Source organism: Pan paniscus, chromosome 23 (genome assembly GCF_029289425.2).
Source record: "Pan paniscus chromosome 23, NHGRI_mPanPan1-v2.0_pri, whole genome shotgun sequence".
NCBI lineage: Eukaryota > Metazoa > Chordata > Mammalia > Primates > Hominidae > Pan > Pan paniscus.
In genome coordinates this window covers 884014-907470 of record NC_085927.1, presented here as the reverse complement: position 1 = coordinate 907470, position 23457 = coordinate 884014, and positions in this window count along the sequence as shown.

Genomic DNA, 23457 nt, shown 5'->3' with positions numbered 1-23457 from the left:
ACATTGAGACATCATAACTCTGCACTGGTTATCCAGGTGACAGGATCTTGTCTGTGATCTGCCTAGGGATGCATTGTGACATCATAAGTCTGCATTAGGCACCCAGGTGACAATCCCTTATCTGTGATCTGCCTAAGGGGGCATTGTGACATCATAAATCTGCACTAGTCACCCTGGTGACAGGCCCTTGTCTGTGATCTGCGTAAGGGGTATTGTGACATCATAACTCTGCACTGGTAACCCAGGTGACAAGACCTTGTCAGTGATCTGCCTAAGGGGGCATTGTGACATCATAACTCCGCATTGGGCACCCATGTTTGAGGCCCGGATCTGTGATATGCCTAAGGGGGCAGTGAGACATCACAAATCTGCATTGGGCACCCAGGTGACAGCACCTTGTCTGTGATCTGCCTTAGGGTGTACTGTGACACCATAATTCTGCACTGGTCACCCAGGTGACAGGCCAATGTCTGTGATCTGCGTAAGAGGGCATTGGGACATCATAACCCTTCACTGGTTACCCTGGTGACAGGCCTTTGTCTGTGATCTTCCTAAAGGGGCATTGTGACATCATAACCCTGCTTTGGTCAGACAGGTGGCAGGCCCTTGTTTGTGATCCACTTGAGGGGGCATTGTGACATCATAAATCTGCACTGGTCACCCAGGTGACAGGCCCTTGTGTGTGATCTGCCTGAGGGTGCATTGTGACTTCATAACTCTGCACTAGTCACCCAGGTGACAGGACCTTGTCTGTGATATGCCTAAGGTGGTATTGTGACATCATGACTCTTTATTGGTCACCCAGGTGACAGGCCCTTACCTGTGATCTGCCTAAGGGGTCATTGTGACATCATAACTCTGCACTGGGCACCCAGGTGTCAGTCCCTTGTCTGTGATCTGCCCAGGGGGGTATTGTGACATCATAACTCTGCACTGGGCAGCCCTGTGACTGGCCCTTGTCTTTGATCTGCCTAACGGGGCATAGTGATATCATAACTCTGCAGTGGGCACCCAGATGAGAGGCCTTTGTCTGTGATCTGCCTAAGGGGGTATTGTGACATCATAACTCTGCACTCGTCACCCAGGTGACAGACCCTTGTCTGTGATCTGCCTAAGGGGGCATTGTGTTATCATAACACTGCACTGGTCACCCAGGTGACAGGCCCTTGTGTGTGATCTGCCTAAGGGGGTATTGTGACATCATAAGACTGCACTAGTCTCCCAGGTGACAGGCCCTTATCTGTGATTAGCCTAAGGGGCATTGTGACATCATAACTCTGCACTGGTTACCCAGGTGACCAGCCCTTATCTGTGATCTGCCTAAGGGGGCGTTGTGACATCATAACTCTGTACTGGTCACCCAGGTGACAGGCCCTTGTCGGTGATCTGCCTAAGGGGGCATTGTGACATCATAACTCTGCTCTGGTCACCCTGGTGAAAGACCTTTTTCTCTGATCTCCCTAAGTGGACAATGTTGCATCATAACCATGCGCTGGTCACACAGGTGACATGATCTTGTGTGTGATATGCCTGAGAAGGCATTGTGACATCATAACTCTGCACTGGTCACCCAGGTGACAGGCCCTTGTCTGTGATCTGCCTGAGGGTGCATTGTGATATCATAACTTTGCACCAGTCACCCAGTTGACAGGCCGTTTTCTGTGATCTGCATAAGGGGGTATTGTGACATCATAAATCTGTACTTGTCACTCAGGTGACAGGCCCTTATCTGTGATCTGCCTAAGGGGTCATTGTGACATCATAACTCTGCACTGGGAACCCAGGTGACAGTCCCTTCACCGTGATCTGCCTAAGGGAGTATTGTCACATCATAACTCTGCACTAGTCCCCCAGGTGACACACCCTTGTCTGTGATCTGCCTAAGGGGACATTGTAACATCAAAATTCTGCAATGGTCACCCAGGAGACCGGCCCTTGTCTGTTATCTGCCTTTGGGGCATTTTGACATCATAACCCTGCATTGGTCACCAAGTTGACACTCCCTTGTCTGTGATCTGCCTGAGTGAGCATTGTGACATAATAACTCTGCACTGATCACCCAGGTGACAGGCCCTTGTCTGTGATCTGCCTAAGGGGGCATTGTGACATCATAAGTCTGCACTAGTCACCCAGGTGACAGGCCCTTGTCTGTGATCTGTGTAAGGGGCATTGTGACATCACAACTCTGCACTGGTAACCCCGGAGAGAGGACCATGTCTGTGATGTGCCTAAACGGTCATTGTGACATCATAACTCTGCACTGGTCACCGAGGTGACATGCCCTTGTATGTGATCTGCATAAGGTTGCATTGTGACATCATAACTCTGTAGTGGTCACTCTGGTGACAGGCCCTTATCTGTGATCTGCCTAAGGGGTCATTGTGACATCATAAGTCTGCACTAGTCACCCAGGTGACAGGCCCTTGTCTGTGATCTGCGTTAGGGACATTGTGACATCATAACACTGCACTGGTCACCCAGGTGACAGACACTTGTCTGTGATCTGCCTAATGGGGCATTGTGACATCATAACTCTTTACTGGTCACCCAGGTGACAGGCCCTTGTCTGTGATCTCCCTAAGGAGGCATTGTGACATCACAAGTCTGCACTAGTCACCCAGGTGACAGGATTTGTCTGAGATCTGCCTAAGGGTCATTTTGACTTGATAATTCTGCGCTGGTCAACCAGGTGACACGACCTTGTCTGTGATCTGCATAAGGCGGTATTGTGACATCATAATTCCGCACTGGTCACCCTGGTGACAGGCCACTGTGTGGGATCTGCCTAAGGGCGCAGTGTGACATCGTAACACTGCACTGGTCACCCTGGTGACAGGCCTTTGTTTGTGATCTGCCTAAGGGGGCATTGTGACATCTTAACCCTGCTCTGGTCACACGGTTGACAGGCCGTTGTGTGTGATCTGCTTGAGGGGGCATTGTGACATCATAACTCTGCACTAGTCACCCAGGAGACAGGCCCTTGTCTGTGATCTGCCTAAGGGGCATTGTAACATCATAACTCTGCACTGGACACGCAGGTGAGTGGCCTTTGTCTGTGATCTGCCTAAGGGTGTATTGTGACATTGTAACTCTGCACCGGTCACCCAGGTGACAGGCCCTTGTCTGTGATCTGCCTAAGGGGGCATTGTGACATCATAAGTCTGCACTAGTCACCCAGGTGACAGGCACTTTTCTTTGATCAGCCTAAGGGGGCATTGTGAAATCATAACTCTGCATTAGGCACCCAGTTGACAGACCCTTGTCTGTGATCTGCCTAAGGGAGTATTATGACATCATAACCCTGCACTGGTCACACAGGTGACAGGCCCTTGTGTGTGATCTGCCAAAGGGGGCATTGTGACATCATAACTGCGCACTGGTCACCCAGGTGACAGGCCGTTTTCTGTTATCTGCCTACGGGGGCATAGTGACATCATAACTCTCCACTGCTCACCCAGGTGACAGGCCCTTGTCTGTGATCTGCCTAAGGGGTCATTGTGACATCATAAGTCTGCACTAGTCACCCAGGTGACAGGCCCTTGTCTGTGATCTGCCTAAGGAGGCATTGTGACATCATAACTTTGCATTAGGCACCCACGTGACAGGCCCTTGCTGGTGATCTGCCTAAGGGTGCATTCTGACATCATAACTCTGCACTGGGCACCCAGATGAGAGGCCCTTGTCTGTGATCTGCCTAAGGGGGTATTGTGACATCATAATTCTGCACTGGTCACCCAGGTGACAGGCCCTTGTTGGTGATCTGCCTAAAGGGGCATTGTGACCTGATAAGTCTGCACTGGGCTCCCACGTGAGAGGCAATTTTCAGTGATCTGCCTAAGGGTGTATTGTGACATCACAACTCTGCACTGGTCACCCAGGTGACAGGCCCTTGTCTGCGATCTGCCTAAGGGGGCATTGTGACATCATAACTCTGTACTGGTCACCCAGATGACAGGCCCTTATCTGTGATCTGCCTAAGGGGTCATTTTGACCTCATAACTCTGCACTGGGCACCCAGTTGACAGCCCCTGGTCTGTGATCTGCCTAAGGGAGTATTGTGACATCATAGCACTTCAGTGGTCACCCAGTTGACAGATCCTTGTCTGTGATCGGCCTAAGGGAGTATTGTGACATCATAACTCTGCACTGGTTACCCTGGTGTAAGGCCTTTGTCTGTGATCTGCCTAACAGGGTAATGTGACATCATAACCCTGCACTGGTCACACAGGTGACAGGCCCTTGTGTGTGATCTGCCTAAGGGGGCATTGTGACATCGTAACTCTGCACTGGGAACCCAGGTGAGTGGCCTTTGTCTGTGATCTGCCTAAGGGTGGATTGTGACGTCATAACTCTGCACTGTTCACCCAGGTGACAGACCCTTGTCTGTGTTGTGATTAAGGGAGAATTGTGACATCATAACTCTGCACTGGTCACCCTGGTGAAAGGCCATTTTCTGTGATCTGCCTAACGGGGAATGTGACATCATAACCCTGCACTGGTCACACAGATGACATGCCCTTGCGTGTGATCTGGCTAAGGGGGCATTGTGACATCATAACCCTGCACTGGTCACCCAGGTGACCGGACATTTTCTGTTATCTGCCTACGGGGGCACTGTGACATCATAACTCTGCACGGGTCCCCCAAGTGAGAGGCCCTTGTCTGTGATCTGCCTAAGGGGGCATTGTGACATCATAAGTCTGCACTAATCACCCAGGTGACAGGCCCTTATCTGCGATCGGCCTAAGGGGTCATTGTGACATCATAACTCTGCACTGGGCACCCAGTTGACAGTCCCTTGTCTGCGATCTGCCTAAGGGGTTATTGTGACATCATAACTCTGCACTGGGCAGCCAGGTGACCGGCCCTTGTCTTTGATCTGCCTAACGATGCATTGTGACATCATAACTCTGCACTGGTCACCCAGGTGACAGGCCCTTGTCTGTGATCTGCAAAAGGGGGTATTGTGACATCATATCTCTGCACTGGTCACTCAGGTGACAGGCCGTAATCTACTATCTGCCTAAGGGGTCATTGTGACATCACAACTCTGCACTGGGTACCCAGGTGACAGTCCCTTGTCTGTGATCTGCCTAAGGGAGTATTGTGACATCATAACTCTGCATTAGTCACCCAGGTGACAGACCCTTGTCTGTGATCTGCCTAAGGGGGAATTGTGACATCATAATTATGCAATGGTCACCCAGGTGACAGGCCCTTGTCTGTTTTCAGCCTAAAGGGGCATTGTGACATCATAACTCTGCATTGGTCACCCGGGTGACAGGCCCTTGTCTGAGATCTGCCTGAGTGTGCATTGTGACATCATTAATCTGCACTGGTCACCCAGGTGACAGGCCCTTCTCTGTGATCTGCCTAAATGGGCATTTTGACATCATAACTCTGTACTGTTCACCCTGGTGTCAGGCCCTTATCTCTGATCTGCCTAAGGGGTAATTGTGACACCATAACTCTGGATTGGGCACCAAGGTGACAGTCCCTTTTCTGCGATCTGCGTAAGGGAGTATTGTGACATCATAAACCTGCACTGGTCACCCAGTTGACAGACCCTTCTGTGTGATCTGACTATGGGAGTATTGTGACATCATGACCCTGCACTGTTCACCCTGGTGAAAGGCCTTTGTCTGTGATCTGCCTAACGGGGAATGTGACATCATAACCCTGCACTGGTCACACAGGTGACAGGCCCTTGTGTGTGATCTGCCTAATGGGGCATTGTGACATCATAACTCTGCACTGGTCACCCAGGTGACAGGCCCTTGTCTGTGATCTACCTGAGGGTGCATGGTGACATCATAACCGTGCACTGGTCACCCAGTTGACAGGCCCCTGTCTGTGATCTGCCTAAGGGGGCATCGTGACATCATAAGTCGACACTAGTCACCTAGGAGACAGGCCCTTATTTGTAATCTGCCTAAGGGGCATTGTGACATCATAACTCTGCACTTGGAACCCAGGTGAGTGGCCTTTGTCAGTGATCTGCCTAAGGGTGTATTGTGACATCATAAATCTGCACTGGTCACCCAGGTGAGAGACCCTTTTCTGTGATCTCACTAAGGGAGTATTGTGACATCATAACTTTGCACTGGTCACCCTGCTGAAAGGCCTTTTTCTTTGATCTCCCTAACGGGGAATGTGACATCATAACCCTGCACTGGTCACACAGGTTACAGGCCCTTGTGTGTGATCTGCCTAAGGGGGCATTGTGACATCATAACCCTGCACTGGTCACCCAGGTGACAGGCCACTTTCTGTTATCTGCCTACGGGGGCATTGTGACATCATAACTCTGCACTGGTCACCCAAGTGATAGGCCCTTGTCTGTGATCTGCCTAAGGGGGCATTGTGACATCATAAGTCTGCACTAGTCACCCAGGTGACAGGCCCTTTTCTGTGATCAGCCTAAGGGGGCATTGTGAAATCTTAACTCTGCATTAGGCACCCGGGTGACAGGCCCTTGTTGGTGATCTGCCTAAAGGGTCATTGTGACATGATAACTCTGCACTGGGCCCCCAGGTGAGAGGCCCTTGTCTGTGATCTGCCTAAGGGGGTATTGTGACATCATAATTCTTCACTGGTCACCCGGGTGACAGGCCACTGACGGTGATCTTCCTAAGGGAGCATTGTGACATCATAACTCTGCACTGTGCACCCAGGTGAGAGGCCCTTGTCTGTGATCTGCATAAGGTGGTATTGTGACATCATAATTCTGAACTGGTAACCCAGGTGACAGGCCACTGAGTGTGATCTCCCTAAGGGTTCATTGTGACATCATAACTTTGCAGTGGTCACCCTGGTGACAGGCCTTTGCCTGTGATCTGTCAAAGGCGGCCTTGTGACATCATAAACCTGCACTGGTCACACAGGTGACAGGCCCTTGTGTGTGATCTGCCTGAGGGGGCATTGTGACATCATAACTCTGCACTAGTCACCCTGGTGTAAGGCCTTTGTCCGTGATCTGTCCAATGGGGCAATGTGACATCATAACCCTGCTCTGGTCACACAGGTCACAGGCCTTTGTGTGTGATCTGCCTATGCGGGCATTGTGATATCATAACTCTGCACTGGTCACCCAGGCGACAGGCCCTTGTCTGTGATCTGCCTAAGGGGGCATTGTGACATCATAAGTCTGCAGTAGTCACCCAGGTGACAGGCCCTTGTCTGTGATCTGCCTAAGGGGGCATTGTGACATCATAACTCTGCATTAGGCACCCAGGTGACAGGCCCTTGACTCTGATCTGCCTAAGGGGGTATTGTGACGTCATAATTCTGCACTGGGCACCAAGGTGACAGGCCGCTGTCTGTGATCTGCCTAAGGTGGCATTGTGACATCATAATCCTACACTGGTCTCACAGGTGACAGGCCCTTGTGTGTGATCTCCCTCAGTGGGCATTTTGACATCATAACTCTGCACTGGTCACCCAGGTGACAGTCCCTTGTCTGTGATCTGCGTAAGGGGGCATTGTGACATCATAACTCTGCACAGGTCACCCTGGTGACAGGCCCTTGTCTGTGATCTGCCTAAGGGAGTATTGTGACATCATAATACTACACTGGTCACCCAGTTGACAGAACCTTGTCTGTGATCTGCCTAAGGGAGTATTGTGATATCATAACCCTGCACTGGTCACACAGGTGACAGTCCTTGTGTGTGATCTGCCAAAGGGGGCATTGTGACATCATAACTCCGCACTGGTCACCCAGGTGACAGGCCGTTTTCTGTTATCTGCCTACTGGGGCATTGTGACGTCATTACTCTCCACTGGTCACCCAGGTGACAGGCCCTTGTCTGTGATCTGCCTAAGGGGGCATTGTGACATCATAAGTCTGCATTAGGCACCCAGGTGACAGGCCCTTGTCTATGATCTGCCTAAGGAGGCATTGTGACATCATAACCCTGCATTAGGCACCCACGTGACAGGCCATTGCCGGTGATCTAATAAGGGGGCATTCTGACATCATAACTCTGCACTGGGCACCCAGGTGAGAGGCCCTTGTCTGTGGTCTGCCTAAGGGGGTATTGTGACATCATAATTCTGCACTGGTCACCCAGGTGACAGGCCCTTGTTGGTGATCTGCCTAAAGGGGCATTGTGACTTGATAACTCTGCACTGGGCACCCAGGTGAGAGGCCCTTGTCTGTGATCTGCCTAAGGGTGTATTGTGACATCATAACTCTGCACTTGTCACCCAGGTGACAGGCCCTTGTCTGTGATCTGCCTTAGGGGGCATTGTGACATCATAACTCTGTACTGGTCATGCAGGTGACAGGCCCTTATCAGTGATCTGCCTAAGGGGGCATTGTGACGTCATAACCCTGCACTGGTCACACAGGTGACAGGCCGTTGTGTGTGAAATGCCTGAGGGGGCATTTTGACATATAACTCTGCACTGGTCTCCCAGGTGACAGGCCCTTGTCTGTGATCTACCTGAGGGTGCATGGTCACATCATAATTCTGCACGGGTCACCCTGGTGTCAGGCCCCTGTCTGTGATCTGCCTAAGGGGGCATTGTGACATCATAACTCTGCACTGGTCACCCAGGTTTCAAGTCATTGTCTGTGATCTGCCTAAGGGGGCATTATGACATCATAACCCTGCACTGGTCACCAAGGTGACAGGCCCCTGTCTGTGATCTGCCTGAGGGAGCATTGTGACATAATAACTCTTCACTGGTCACCCAGGTGACAGGCCCTTGTCTGTGATCGGCCTAAGGGGGCAATGTGACATCATAACTTGGCATTTGTCACCCAGGTGACAGGCCCTTATCTGTGATCGGCCTAAGCGGTCATTGTGACATCATAACTCTGCACTGGGCACCCAGTTGACAGTCCCTTGTCTGCGATCTGCCTAAGGGGGTATTGTGACATCATAACTCTGCACTGGGCAGCCAGGTGACCGGCCCTTGTCTTTGATCTCCCTAACGATGCATTGTGACATCATAACTCTGCACTGGTCACCCAGGTGACAGGCCCTTGTCTGTGATCTGCGTAAGGGGGCATTGTGACATCACATGTCTGCACTAGTCACCCAGGTGACAGGCCCTTGTCTGTGATCTGCCTAAGGAGGCATTGTGACATCATAACTCTGCTTCAGGCACCCACGTGACAGGCCCTTGCCGTTGATCTGCCTAAGGGGCATTCTGACATCATAACTCTGCACTGGGCACCAAGGTGAGAGGACCTTCTCTGTGACCTGCCTAAGGGGGTATTGTGACATCATAATTCTGCACTGGTCACCCAGGTGACAGGCCCTTGTTGGTGATCTGCCTAAAGGGGCATTGTGACATGATAACTCTGCACTGGGTTCCCAGGTGAGAGGCCCTTGTCTGTGATCTGCCTAAGGGTGTATTGTGACATCATAACTCTGCACTTGTCACCCAGGTGACAGGCCCTTCTCTGTGATCTGCCTAAGGGTTTATTGTGACATCATAACACTGTACTGGTCACGCAGGTGACAGTCCCTTATCTGTGATCTGCCTAAGGGGTCATTTTGACATCATAACTCTGCACTGGGCACCCAGGTGACAGCCCCTGGTCTTTGATCTGCCTAAGGCAGCATTGTGACATCATAGCACTTCACTGGTCACCCAGTTGACAGACCCTTGTCTGTGATCTGCCTAAGGGAGTATTGTGACATCATAACTCTGCACTGGTTACCCTGGTGTAAGGCCTTTGTCTGTGATCTGCCTGACAGGGTAATGTGACATCATATCCCTACACTGGTCACACAGGTGACAGGCCCTTGTGTGTGATCTGCCTAAGGGGGCATTGTGACATCGTAACTCTGCACTGGTCACCCAGGTGACAGGCCGTTTTCTGTTATCTGCCTATGGGGGCATTGTGACATCATAACTCTGCACTGGTCACCCAGGTGACAGGTCCTTGTTTGTGATCTGCCTAAGGGGGCATTGTGACGTCATAACCCTGCACTGGTCACACAGGTGACAGACCGTTGTGTGTGAAATGCCTGAGGGGGCATTGTGACATATAACTCTGCACTGGTCTCCCAGGGGACAGGCCCTTGTCTGTGATCTACCTGAGGGTGCATGGTCACATCATAACACTGCACGGGTCACCCTGGTGACAGGCCCCTGTCTGTGATCTGCCTAAGGGGGCATTGTGACATCATAAGTCTGCACTAGTCACCCAGGAGACAGGCCCTTGTTTGTAATCTGCCTAAGGGGCACTGAGACATCATAACTCTGCACTGGGAACCCAGGTGAGTGGCCTTTGTCTGTGATCTGCCTATGGGTGGATTGTGACATCATAACTCTGCACTGTTCACCCAGGTGAGAGACCCTTGTCTGTGATGTGATTAAGGGAGTATTGTGACATCATAACTCTTCACTGGTCACCTTGGTGACCAGACATTTTCTGTTATCTGCCTACGGGGTCATTGTGACATCATAACTCTGCACTGGTCACCCAAGTGAGAGGCCCTTGTCTGTGATCTGCCTAATGGGGCATTGTGACATCATAAGTCTGCACTAGTCACCCAGGTGACAGGCTCTTGTCTGTGATCTGCCTAAGGGGGCATTGTGACATCATAAGTCTGCACTAGTCACCCAGGAGGCAGGCACTTGGCTCTGATCTGCTTAAGGGGCATTGTGGCATCATAAGTCTGCACCGGGCACCCAAGTGAGAGGCCTTTGTCTGTGATCTGCCTAAGGGTGTATTGTGACATCATAAATCTGCACTAGTCACCCAGGTTACAGGCCCTTGTCTGTGATCTGCCTAAGGGGGCATTATGACATCATAACTCTGCACTGGTCACCAAGGTGACAGGCCCTTGTCTGTGATCTGCCTGAGGGTGCATTGTGACATAATAACTCTGCACTGGTTACCCAGGTGACAGGCCCTTGTCTGTGATCTGCCTAAGGGGGCAATGTGACATCATAACTCGGTATTGCTCACCCAGGTGACTGGGCAGACAGGTGGACGGCCCTTGTCTTTGATCTGCCTAACGATGCATTGTGACATCATAACTCTGCACTGGTCACCCAAGTGACAGGCCGTTGTGTGTGATATGCCTGAGGGTGCATTGTGACATCATAACTCTGCACTGGTCACCGAGGTGTCTCGCCCTTATCTGTGATCTGCCTAAGGGGGCATTTTGACATCATAACTCTGCACTGGGCACTCAGTTGGCAGTCCCTTGTCTGTGATCTGCCTAAGTGGGTATTGTGACATCATAACTCTGCACTGGGCACCCAGGTGACAGGCCCTTGTCTGTGATCTGCCTAAGGAGGCATTGTGACATCATAACTCTGCCTTAGGCAGCCAGGTGACAGGCCCTTGTCGGTGGTCTGCCTAAGGGGGCATTGTGAGATCATAACTCTGCAATGAGCACCCAGGTGAAAGGCCTTTGTCTGTGATCTGCCTAAGGGCGAATGTGCCATTATAACCATGCACTGGTCACACAGGTGACAGGCCCTTGTGTGTGATCTGCCTAAGGGGGCATTGTGACATCATAACCCTGCACTGGATACCCAGGTGCCAGGCCATTTTCTGTTATCTGCGTACGTGGGCATTGTGACATCATAAGTCTGCCCTGGTCACTCAAGTGACAGGCCCTTTTCTGTGATCTGCCTAAGGGGGCATTATGACATCATAAGTCTGCACTAGTCACCCAGGTGACAGGCCCCTTTCTGTCATGTGCCTGAGGGGGCATTGTGACATCATAACTCTGCACTAGTCACCAAGGAGACAGGCCCTTGTCTGTGATCTGCCTAACGGGCATTGTGACATCATAACTCTGCACTGGGCACCTAGGTGAGTGGCCTTTGTCTGTGATCTGCCTAAGGGTGTATTGTGACATCATAACTCTGCACTGGTCACCCAGGTGACAGGCCCTTGTCTGTTATCTGCCTTTGGGGGTATTGTGACATAATAAATCTGCACTACTCAACCAGTTGACTGGCCGTTGTCTGTGATCACCCTAAGGCGCATTGTGACAACATAAGTCTGTAGTAGTCACCCAGGTGAAACGGCCTTGTCTGTGATATGCCTAAGGAAGCATTGTGACATCTTACCTCTGCATTAGGCACGCAGGTGACAGGCCCTTGTCGGTGATCTGCCTAAGAGGGCATTGTGACATCATAACTCTGCACTGGGCACCGAGGTGAGAGGCCCTTGTCTGTGATGTGCCTAAGGGGGTATTGTGACATCATAATTCCGCACTGGTCACCCAGGTGACGGGCCACTGGCAGTGATCTGCCTAAGGGTGTATTGTGACATCATAAATCTGCACTGGTCACCCAGGTGACGGGCCACTCTCTGTGATCAGTGTAAGGGGGCATTGGGACATCATAACTCTTCAATGGTCACCCTGGTGACAGGCCTTTGTCTGTGATATTCCCAAAGGGGCATTGTGACATCATAACCCTGCACTGGTCACCCAGGTGACAGGCCCTTCTCTGTGATCTCCCTGAGGGTGCATTCTGACTTCATAACTCTGCACTGGTCACCGAGGTGACAGGACCTTGTCTGTGATCTGCCTAATGGGGCATTGTGACATCATAACTCTGCATTGGGCACCCAGGTGACAGGCCCCTGTCTGTGATCTCCCTAAGGGGCATTGTGATATCATAACTCTGAACTGGGCACCCAGGTGAGAGGCCCTTGTCGGTGATATGCCTAAGGCGGTATTGTGACATCATAATTCTGCACTGGTCACCCAGGTGACAGGCCACTGTCTGGGATCTGCCTAAGGGCGCATTGTGACATCATAACTCTGCACTGGTTACCCTGGTGACAGGCCTTTGTTTGTGATGTGCCTAAGGGGGCATTGTGACATCATAACCCTGCACTGGTCATACAGGTGACAGGACTTTGTCTCTGATCTGCTTAAGGGGGTATTGTGACATCATGACTCTGTATTGGTCACCCAGGAGACAGGCATCTATCTGTGATCTGCCTAAGGGGTCATTGTGACACCATAACTCTGCACTGGGCACCCAGATGACAGTCACTTGTCTGTGATCTGCCTAAGGGGGTATTGTGACATCATCACTGTGCACTGGGAAGTCTGGTGACGGGCCCTTGTCTTTGATCTGCCTAACGGTGCATTGTCACATCATAACTCTGCACAGGTCACCCAGATGACAGACCCTTCTCTGTGATCTGCCTAAGGGGGCATTGTGATATCATAACTCTGCACTGGGCACCCAGATGAGAGGCCTTTTTCTGTGATCTGCTTAAGGGGGTATTGGGATATCATAACTCTGCACTGGCCACCCAGGTGACAGACCATTGTCTGTGATCTGCCGAAGGGGGAATTGTGACATCATAAGTATGCACAAGTCACCCAGGTGACAGGCCCTTATCTGTGATCTGCCTAAGGGGGCATTGTGACATAACAAATCTGCACTAGTTAACCACTTGACAGGCCCTTGTTTGTGATCTGCTTAAGGGGCATTGAGACATCATAACTCTGCACTGGTTATCCAGGTGACAGGATCTTGTCTGTGATCTGCCTAGGGATGCATTGTGACATCATAAGTCTGCATTAGGCACCCAGGTGACAATCCCTTATCTGTGATCTGCCTAAGGGGGCATTGTGACATCATAACTCTGCACTGGGCACCCTGGTGAGAGGCCCTTGTCTGTAATGTGCTTAACGGGGTATAGTGACAGCATAATTCAGAACTGGTCACACTGGTGACAGGCCACTGACTCTGATCTGCCTAAGGGGGCATTGTGACATCATAACCCTGCACTGGTCACCCTGGTGACAGGCCTTTGTCTGTGATATGCCTAAGGGGGCATTGTGACATCTTAACCCTGCACTGTTCACACATGTGACAGACCCTTGTGTGTGATCTGCCTAAGGGGGCATTGTGACATAATAATTCTGCACTTGTCACCCAGGTGACAGGCCCTTGTCTGTGATCTGCCAAAGGGGGCATTGTGACATCAAAACTCTGCACTAGTCAGCCAGGGGACAGGCCCTTGACTGTGATCTGCAAAGGGTCATTGTGACATCATAACCCTACACTGGGCAACCAGGTGACAGGTCTTTGTCTGTGATCTGCCTAAGGGAGAATTGTGACATCATAACTCTGGACTGGTCACCCACGGGACAGACCCTTGCCTGTGATCTGCCTAAGGGGGCATTGTGACATCATAACTCTTCACTGGTCACCCAGGTGACAGGCCCTTGTCTGTGATCTGCCTAAGGGGGTATTGTGACATCATAAGTCTGCACTAGTCACCCAGGTGACAGGCCCCTCTCTGTGATCTGCGTAAGGGTCATTGTGACAGCATAACTCTGCACTGGGCACCCAGGTGACAGGGTTTTTTCTGTGATCTGCCTAAGGGGTATTGCGACATCATAATTCTGCACTGGTCACACAGATGAGAGGCCACTGCCTGTGATCTGCGTAAGGAGGCATTGTGACATCATAACTCTGCACTGGTCACCCTGGTGACAGGCCTTTGTCTGTGATCTGCGTAAGGGGGCATTGTGACATCATAACTCTGCACTGGGCAGCCTGGTGGCGGTCCCTTGTCTTTGATCTGCCTAACGGTGCATTTTGATTTCATAACTCTGCAATGGTCACCCAGGTGACAGACCCTTCTCTGTGATCTGCCTGAGGGGGCATTGTGATATCATAACCCTGCACTGGGCACCCAGGTGAGAGGCCCTTGTCTGTGATCTGCCTAAGGGCATATTGTGACATCATAACTCTGCACTGCTCACCATGGTGACAGACCCTTGTCTGTGATCTGCCTACGGGGGCATTGTGACATCATAACTCTGCACTGGTCACCCAGGTGACAGGACCTTGTCTGTAATCTGCCTAAGGGGGCATGGTGACATCATAAGTCTGCACTATTCACCCAGGTGACAGGCCCGTGTCTGTGATCTGCGTAATGGGGATTGTGACATCATAACTCTGCACTGGGCACCCAGGTGAGGGGCCCTTATCTGTGATCTGCCTAAGGCGGTATTGTGACATCATAATTCTGCACTGGTCACCCAGGTGACATGCCACTATCTGGGATCTGCCTAAGGGCGCCTTGTGACATCATAACTCTGCACTGGTCACCCAGGTGACAGACCCCTGTCTGTCATCTGCCTAAGGGGTCGTTTTGATATCATAACTCTGCACTTGTCACCGAGGTGACAGGCCCCTGTCTGTGATCTCCCTAAGGGGCATTGTGACATCATAACTCTGCACTGGGCACCCTGGTGTGAGGCCCTTGACTGTAATATGCCTAATGCGGTATTGTGACATCATAATTCTGCACTGGTCACCCAGGTGACAGGCCACTGTCTGGGATCTGCCTAAGGGCGCTTTGTGACATCATAACTCTGCACTGGACACCCTGGTGACAGGCCTTTGTTTGTGATCTGCCTAAGGGGTCATTGTGACATCATAACCCTGCACTGGTCCGACAGGAGACAGGCCCTTGTTTGTGATCTACTTGAGGGGGCATTGTGACATCACAAATCTGCACTGGTCAACCAGGTGACAGGCCCTTGTCTGCGATCTGCCTGAGGGTGCATTGTGACATCATAACTCTGCACCAGTCACCCAGGTGACAGGACCTTGTCTGTGATCAAAGAGGGTATTGTGACACCATGACCCTTTATTGGTCACCCAGGTGACAGGCCCTTATCTGTGATCTGCCTAAGTGGTCATTGTGACATCATAACTCTGCACTGGGCATCCAGGTGACAGTCCCTTGTCTGTGGTCTGCCTAAAGGGATATTGTGACAGCATAACTCTGCACTGGGCAGCCTGGTGACTGTCTTTTGTTTTGATCAGCCTAACGGTGCATTGTGACATCATAATTCTGCACTGGTCACACAGGTGACAGACCCTTGTCTGTGATCTGCCAAAGGGGGCATTGTGTTATCATAACAATGCAGTGGTCACCCAGGTGAAAGACCCTTGTCTGTGATCTGCCAAAGGGGGCATTGTGTTATCATAACAATGCAGTGGTCACCCAGGTGACAGACCCTTGTCTGTGATCTGCCTAAGGGAGCATTGTGACATCATAACACTGCACTAGTCCCCCAGGTGACAGGCCATTGTCTGTCATCTGCCTAAGGGGGAATTGTGACATCATAACTCTGTACTGGTCACCCAGGTGACAGGACCTTATCTGTGATCTGCCTAAGGGGCATTGTGACATCATAACTCAGCACTGGTTACCCAGGTGACCGGCCCTTATCTGTGATCTGCTAAGGGGGCATTGTGACATCATAACTCTGCATGGGGCACCCAGGTGACAGGCTCTTGGCTTTGATCTGCCTAAGGAGGCATTGTGACATCATAACTCTGTATTGGGCACCTAGGTGACAGGACCTTGTCTGTGATCTGCCTAAGGGGGCATTGTGACATCATAACCCTGTATTGGTCACCCGGGTGACAGGCCCTTATCTGTGATCTGCCTAAGGGGTCATTGTGACATCATAACTTTGCACTGGTCACCCAGGTGACATTCCCTTGTCGTGATCTGCCTAAGGGGATGTTGTGATATCATAACTCTGCACGGGGCAGCCAGGTGTCCGGCCCCTGTCTTTGATCTGCTTAACGGCTCATTGTGACATCTTAACTCTGCACTGGTCACCCAGGTTACAGACCCCTGTCTGTCATCTGCCTAAGGGGTCATTTTGATATCATAACTCTGCACTTGTCACCCAGGTGTGAGGCCCTTGTCTGCAATATGCCTAATGCGGTATTGTGACATCATAATTCTGCACTGGTCACCCAGGTGACAGGCCACTGTCTGGGATCTGCCTAAGGGCGCTTTGTGACATCATAACTCTGCACTGGCCACCCTGGTGACAGGCCTTTTTTTGTGATCTGCCTAAGGGGGCATTGTGACGTCATAACCCTGCACTGGTCAGACAGGAGACAGGCCCTTGTTTGTGATCTACTTGAGGGGGCATTGTGACATCATAAATCTGCACTTGACACCCAGGTGACAGGCCCTTGTCTGCGATCTGCCTGAGGGTGCATTGTGACATCATAATTCTGCACTGGTCACCCAGGTGACAGGACCTTGTCTGTGATCTGACTAAGAGGGTATTGTGACACCATGACTCTTTATAGCTCACCCAGGTGACAGGCCCTTATCTGTGATCTGCCTAAGTGGTCATTGTGACATGAAAACTCTGCACTGGGCACCCAGGTGACAGTCCCTTGTCTGTGATCTGCCTAAGAGGGAATTGTGACATCATAACTCTGCACTGGGCAGCCTGGAGACTGTCCTTTGTCTTTGATCTGCCTAACGGTGCATTGTGACATCATAATTCTGCACTGGTCACACAGGTGACAGACCCTTTCTGTGATCTGCCTAAGGGGGCATTGTGATATCATAACTCTGCACTGGACACCCAGGTGACAGGCCCATGTCTGTGATCCGACTAAGGGGGAATTGTGACATCATAAGTCTGCACTAGTAACCCAGGTGACATGCCCTTGTCTGTGATCTGCCTAAGGGGCATTGTGACATCGTAACTCTGTACTGGTTACCCAGGTGACTGGCCCTTATCTGCGATGTGCCTAAGGAGGCATTGTGACATCATAACTCTGCATTTGGCACCCAAGTGACATGCCCTTGTCTGTGATCTGCCTAAGGGGGCATTGTGACATCATAAGTCTGCACTGGTAACCCTGGTGACACGCCTTTGTCTGTGATATGCCTAAAGGGGCGTTGTGACATCATAAACCTGCACTGGTCAGACAGGTGAAAAGCCCTTGTGTGTGACCTGCCTGAGGGGACATTGTGACATCATAACTCTGCACTGGTCACCCAAGTGACAGAGCCCTGTCTGTGATCTGCCTAACGGGGCATTGTGACATCATAACTCTGTACTGGTCACCCAGGTGACAGGCCCTTATCGGTGATCTGCCTAAGGGGGCATTGTGATATCATAAGTCTGCACTAGTAAACCAGTTGACAGGCCCTTGTCTGTGATCTGCCTAAGGGGCATTGTGACATCATAACTCTGCACTGGTTACCCAGGTGACAGGACCTTGTCTGTGATCTGCCTCTGGGGGCATTGTGACATCATAACTCTGCACTGGGCACCCCGGTGAGAGGCCCTAGTCTGTGATAGGCCTAAGGGAGTATTGTGACATTATAACTCTGCACTGCTCACTCAGGTGACAGACCCTTGTCTGTGATCTGCCTAAGGGGGCATGGTGACATCATAAATCTGCAATGGTCACCCAGGTGACAGGCCCTTGTCTGTGATCTGCCTAAGGGGGCTTTGTGACATCATAAGTCTGCACTATTCACCCAGGTGACAGGCCCTTGTCAGTGATCTGCGTAATGGGCATTGTGACATCATAACTCTGCACTGGTAACCCAGGTGACAGGACCTTGTCTGTGATCTGCCTAAGGGTGCATTGTGACATCATATCTCTGCATTGGGCACCCAGCTGAGAGGCCCTTGTCTGTGATCTGCCTAAGGGGGCATTGTGACATCATAACTCTGCACTGCGCACCGCGATGACAGACCCTTGTCTGTGATCTGCATAAGGGGGTACTGTGACAACATAATTCTGCACTGGTCACCCAGGTGAAAGGCCACTGTCTGTGATCTGCGTAAGGGGGCATTGTGTCATCATAAGTCTGCACTGATCTCCCTGGTGACAGGCCTTTGTCTGTGATCTGCCTAAGGTGGTATTGTGACATCATAACACTGCTCTGGTCTCACAAGTGACAGGCCCTTGACTCTGATCTGCCTGAGGGTGCATTGTGACATCATAACTATGCACTGGTTACCCAGGTTACAGGCCCTTGTCTGTGATCTTCCTGGGTGTGCATTGTGACATCATAAACCTGCACTGGTCACCCAGGTAACAGGCCCATGTCTGTGATCTGCCTAAGGCGGCATTGTGACATCATAACTCTGTACTGGTCACCAAGGTGACAGGCCCTTACCTGTGATATGCCTAAGTGGTCATTGTGACATCATAACTCTGCATTGGGCACCCAGGTTACATGACCTTGTCTCTGATCTGCCTTAGGGGGAATTGTGACATCATAACTCTGCACTGGGCACCCAGGTGACAGGCACTTGTCTGTCATCTGCCTATGGGAGTATTGTGACATCATAATTCTGCACTGGTCAACCAGGTGACAGGCCACTGCCTCTGATCTGCGTAAAGGGGCATTGTGACATCATAAGTCTGCACTGGTCACTCTGGTGACAGGCCTTTGTCTGTGATATGCCTAAGAGGGCATTGTGGCATCATAACCCTTCCCTGGTCAGACAGGAGAAAGCCCTTGTGTGAGATTTGCCTGAGGGGGCACTGTGACATCATAACTCTGCACTGGTTACCCAGGTGACAGAACCTTGTCTGTAATCTGCCTAACGGGGCATTGTGACATCATAACTCTGTACTGGTCACCCAGGTGACAAGCCCTTGTCTCTAATCTACCTAAGGGGGCATTGTGATATCATAAGTCTGCACTAGTCCCCCAGGTGACAGGCCCTTGTCTGTGATCTGCCGACGGGGCATTGTGACATCATAACTCTCTAATGGTCACCCAGGTGACAGGCCCTTATCTGTGATCTGCCTAAGTGGTCATTGTGACATCATAACTCTGCACTGGGCAGCCAGGTGACAGTCCCTTGTCTGTGATCTGCCTAAGGCAGTATTGTGACATCAGAACACTGCACAGGTCACCCAGTTGACCGACCCTTGTCTGTGATCCGCCTAAGGGAGTATTGTGACACCATAACTCTGCACTGGTCACCCTGGTGGAAGGTCTTTTTCTGTGATCTCCCTAAGTGGACAATGTGACATCATAACCATGCACTGGTCACACCGCTGACATGATCTTGTGTGTGATATGCCTGAGAAGGCATTGTGACATCATAACTCTGCACTGGTCACCCAGGTGACAGGCCCTTGTCTGTGATCTGCCTGAGGGTGCATTGTGACATCATAACTTTGCACCGGTCACCCAGTTGAAAGGCCCTTGTCTGTGATCTGCATAGGGGGGTATTCTGACATCATAAATCTGTACTTGTCACCCAGGTGACAGGCCCTTATCTGTGATCTGCCTAAGGGGTCATTGTGACATCATAACTCTGCACTGGGAACCCAGGTGACAGTCCCTTCACCGTGATCTGCCTAAGGGAGTATTGTCACATCATAACTCTGCACTAGTCCCCCAGGTGACACACCCTTGTCTGTGATCTGCCTAAGGGGACATTGTGACATCAAAATTCTGCAATGGTCACCCAGGAGACCGGCCCTTGTCTGTTATCTGCGTAAGGGGCATCGTGACATCATAACTCTGCATTGGCCACCAAGGTGACACTCCCTTGTCTGTGATCTGCATGAGTGTGCATTGTGACATAATAACTCTGCACTGGTCACCCAGGTGACAGGCCATTGTCTGTGATCTGCCTAAGGGAGCATTGTGACATCATAAGTCTGCACTAGTCACCCAGGTGACAGGCCCTTGTCTGCGATCTGTGTAAGGGGTATTGTGACATCATAACTCTGCACTGGTATCCCAGGAGACAGGACCTTGTCTGTGATCTGCCGAAGGGGGCATTGTGACATCATAACTTTGCCTTGAGCACCCAGGTTACAGGGCCTTGTCTGTGATCTGCCTAAGGCGGCATTGTGACATCATAACACTGCACGGGGCACCCAGGTGACAGGCCCTTGTCTGTGATCTGCCTAATGGGGTATTGTGACATCATAATTCTGCACTGGTCACCCAGGTGACAGGCCACTGACTGTGATCTGCGTAAAGGGGCATTGTGACATCATAACACTGCACTGGTCACCCTGGTGACAGGCCTTTGTCTGTGATCTGCCTGAGGGGGCATTGTGACATCATAACTCTGCACTGCTCACCCAGGTGACAGGCCCTTGTCTGTGATATGCCTGAGGGTGCATTGTGACATCATAACTCTGCACTGGTCACCCAAGTGACAGACCTTTGTCTGTGATCTGCCTAAGGGAGTATTGTGACATCTTAACTCTGCACTGGTCACCCTGGTGAAAGGCTCTTGTCTGTGATCTGCCTAAGGTGGCAACCTGACATCATAACCCAGCACTGGTCACACAGCTGACAGGCCCTTCTGTGTGATCTGCCTAAGGGGGCTTTGTGACATCATAACACTGCACTGGTCACCCAGGTGACCAGTCGATTTCTGTTATCTGCCTACGGGGGCATAGTGACATCATACCACTGCATTGGGCACCCAGGTGACAGGCCCTTGTCTGTGATCTGCCTAAGGGGCAGAGTGACATCATAAATCTACACTAGTCACCCAGGTAACTGGCCCTTGTCTGTGATCTGCCTAAGGGGGCATTGTGGCATCATAACTGTGCATTAGGCAACCAGGTGACAGGCAGTTGTCTGTGATCTGCCTAAGGGGGCATTGTGACATCATAACTCTGCACTGGGCACCCAGGTGAGAGGCCCTTGTCTCTGATTTGCCTACGGGGGTATTGTGACATCATAATTCTGCACTGGTCACCCAGGTGAGAGGCCACTGACCGTCATCGGCCTATTGGGGCATTGGGACATCATAACTCTGCACTGGTCACCCTGGTGACAGGCCTTTGTCTGTGATCTGCCTTAGTGGGCATTGTGACATCTTAACCCTGCACTGGTCACACAGGTGACAGGACCTTGTGTCTGATCTGCTTGATGGGGCCTTGTGACATCATAACTCAGCACTGGTCAGCCAGGTGACAGGCCGATGTCTGTGATTTGCCTGAGGGTGCATTGTGACATCATGACTCTGCACTGGTCACCCAGGTGACAGGCCCTTGTCTGTGATCTGCCTAAGGGGGAATTGTGACATCATAACTCTTCACTGGTCACCCAGGAGACAGGTCCTTGTCTGTGATCTGCCTACGGGGGCATTGTGACATCATAAGTCTGCACTGGGCACCCAGGTGAGAGGCCTTAGCCTGTGATCTGCCTAAGGGTGTATTGTGACATCGTAACTCTGCACTGGTCACCCAGGTGACAGGCCCTTGTCTGTGATCTGTCTCGGGGGCATTGTGACGTCATAAATCTGCACTAGTCAAACAGTTGTCAGGGCCTTGTTTGTGATCTGCCTAAGGGGCAATGAGACATCATAATTCTGCACTGGTTATCCAGGTGACAGGACATTGTCTGTGATCTGCCTAAGGGGGCATTGTGACATCCTAACTCTGCATTAGGCACCTAGGTGACAGGCCCTTATCTGTGATCTGCCTAAGGGGGCATTGTGATATCAAAACTCTGCACTGGTCACCCTGGTGACAGGCCTTTGTCTTTGATATGCCTAAGGGGGCATTGTGACATCTTAACCCTGCACTGTTCACACAGGTGACAGGACCTTGTGTGTGATCTCCCTTAGGGGGCATTGTGACATCATAACTCTGCACTAGTCACCGTGGTGACAGGCCCTTGTCTGTGATCTGCATAAGGGGGCATTGTGACATCATAACTCTGTACTTGTCACCCTGGTGACAGACCCTTATCTGTGATCTGCCTAAGGGGTCATTGTGACATCATAACTCTGTACTGGACACCCAGGTGACAGTCCCTTGTCTGTGATCAGCCTATGGGAGAATTGTGACATCACAACTCTGCACTGGTCACCCAGGTGACAGACCCTTGTCTGTGATGTGCCTAAGGGTGCATTGTGATATCATATCTCTGTACTGGTCACCCAGGTGACAGGCCCTTATCTGTGATATGCGTAAGGTGTCATTGTGACATCATAACTGTGCACTGGAGACCCAGGTGAAAGTCCCTTGTCTGTGATCTGCCTAAGGGAGAATTGTGACATCACAACTCTCCACTGGTCACCCAGGTGACAGGCCCTTGTCTGTGAACTGCCTAAGGGGGCATTGTGACATCATAACTCTGCCCTGGTCACCCAGGTGACAGACCCTTGTCTGCCCTCTGCCTAAGGGGGCATGGTGACATCATAAATTTGCACTGGTCACCCTGGTGACAGGCCCTTGTCTGTGATCTGCTTTAGGGGGCATTGTGACATCATAAGTCTGCATTAGTCACCCAGGTGACAGGCCATTCTCTGTGATCTGCGTAAGGGGCATTGTGACATCAAACTCTGCACTGGTAACCCAGGAGACAGGACCTTGTCTGTGATCTGCCTGAGGGGGGATTGTTACATAATAACTCTGCATTGGGCACCCAGGTTTCAGGCCCTTGACTGTGATCTGCCCAACGGGGCATTGTGACGTCATAACTGCATTGAGCACCTAGGTTACAAGGCCTTGTCTGTGATCTGCCTAAGGGGGCATTGTGACATCACAACTCTACACTGGTCACCCAGGTGACAGGCCCTTGTCTGTGATGTGCCTAATGGTGTATTGTGACATCATAATTCTGCACCGGTCACCCAGGTGACAGGCCATGGTCTGTGATCTGCGTAAATGGGCATTGTGACATCATAACTCTGCACTGGTCACCCTGGTGACAGG